Here is a 2115-nt window from a genome sequence, read left to right as displayed (position 1 = left end):
GTCGAGGATCCCTGCCGGGGTTACTCTCCCGCGACAACTCGATTGGTATGAGTTTCCAGGAAAGGAGAGTGACCCAGGGTCGAGTGGCTTCTTCTCAGCGACCGACGCGACCAAGTGCACGACCGAGCGTACGGCAGGACCGTGGTCCCGTTTGCGCTTCCGCGGCAGGATGGCTATTGTTCCTCCTCTCCAGGAGGTCTCGCAGAGGCCCAAATGGTGGTTCTCTCTACTCTATGAAGGCCCGGTGATGAGCTCGCTTTGCGGTGAGGTACAAAGGCTTGAGAACGAGCTCGCTTTGCGAGGTTATATGCAAAGGCTCAAGAAAGAGCTCGCTTTGCTAGGTGGGATGAAGGCCCAAGGAAGAGCTCACTTCAAGGATAAGTATCTAATACTAGAGCAGAGGCCCTTAAGAGCTCACTCTGATTCTAGTGAGAAGATATCGAAGACCTCCCGCAGAATCCTATTTCTGTGCATGGTGAACCGTTCTTGCGCGCGAGTTGCTGCTTAGCCGCATGTCCCTCTCACGGCGGCGGTCGGAGCTCGTATCAGGCGGACGTTCGGCCGGCATTAAGCGCGGCACCGAGCGAGCGCCTCAGGGGTAGCGCGTATCGCGTGCCCCGTCGACTCGGTTAGTGGTGTCTTGAGACGCTATACGCTCATTAGAATTGTGTTTTTTATTTAATCTGTTCACAACATGAGCAGTATGTGATTCGTTCCGTTTCTCTATGCGCGGGAAAAAGGAACCGAGCTAATGCACGCACTAAGCTCTATACATATTGGAGTGATACGGGGACCGTCAGGGTCTACAATAGAAGTCGTAGTGATCATAAAGTCTTAAGTGGTCCCCACCATGCAGGTTCACAGAGAGTTGACCACTCCCTGTTAAAGAGCCGGGCGCTGGGGATCCAGCGCAAAGTCAGGGATATGGGGCAGTAATGTTAAATTTAGATCCTCTCCCCCCCCCCCCCTTAGGCTGTGGTGGTCCCCCGGGGGGATTTTAGTGAGTAGGCCCCTTCCGCATTGTATTTTGCGGAAGGGGAGTCTCACACTAGGAGTTAGGTCGCCCCTGGGTGTGCATGAGCATTTCCCCCTCGAGATAAAAAAAAAAGAAAAAAGTCTTAAGTCATAGAAAATTGACCAATTATAGTCGATTATTTTTCTCATATTCGACTGATTGGTTAGTTTTTTACGACTTAACGACCGCTACGATTTCTGTTATAGACCTCGTATGAGCCTTCCCTATGCGGTGATGAGAGACGACCGATTGTGCGAGAGTGACAGCCATGCGTGTTGGGTAGAGACGATTCTCTAATCAGAGTCGCGACACGAAACGAGTTCTGAAAAACCACTCGTCCGCGGCAGACGCGTCTCGGCTCGGGTGCTTTTCTTTGTATATTTTTGAAAGTGTTGCCGACTTACTGGGCCTTGAGTAACATATAGATGTCTTGCGGTTTTGGACGACCCGTCCGTTCGTTCTTGACGCGCGTCTTTGCGGCGTGACGATGTCATAGACGTAGGCGCTCGGAGTCCGGGCTGGTTTCGCCATTTTCGCGGGCATTGCATCTCATTCTTAGTTTTTGTATCTCTCATAAGACGTGATCGACCTCCGTTTACTATTTTGGAAGGCGGGAGCCATTAATTAAGGAAGAAGAAGAAGAAAAAGCGATACGAGACGATTTGAGCCGACTTTTATATGCAGAGTAATAGTTTTGACAAAATCGGTAACAGAAAGAGAAATATATTAGTATCTCTGTCTAATCTTAACGCCGCATTAAGGTTAGACTCGTGAGACGGGCCCAAGCGGTATACACGATTTTGGCCAAATGGTGCAACTTATGTAAAGTAAAAAAAAGTGGCATTATTTACACTGTTATGGTTATCGGCTAACGTAGGGATTTTTTTAAATATTAATATCTCTTGAAATAGCGATGGTTTAAAGAAAAGTTGCGAAGTTTCGGGGAAAAAAAAGTCTTTAATTGTCGATTAAAAAAAACTACATAATATTTTGCAAAAATCCTACAGCTGATAGAGAATGTTGCTAAAAATACTCAGTTAAAATTTGAAGTCAGTCGGATGAAAACTTTTTGAGTTATCGTGTACACGCACCGGCAGGAA

The sequence above is a fragment of the Mycetomoellerius zeteki genome, unplaced genomic scaffold (assembly GCF_001594055.1).
Source record: "Mycetomoellerius zeteki isolate Tzet28-1 unplaced genomic scaffold, Tzet1.0 scaffold113, whole genome shotgun sequence".
NCBI lineage: Eukaryota > Metazoa > Arthropoda > Insecta > Hymenoptera > Formicidae > Mycetomoellerius > Mycetomoellerius zeteki.
This window is presented reverse-complemented; position numbering follows the sequence as displayed.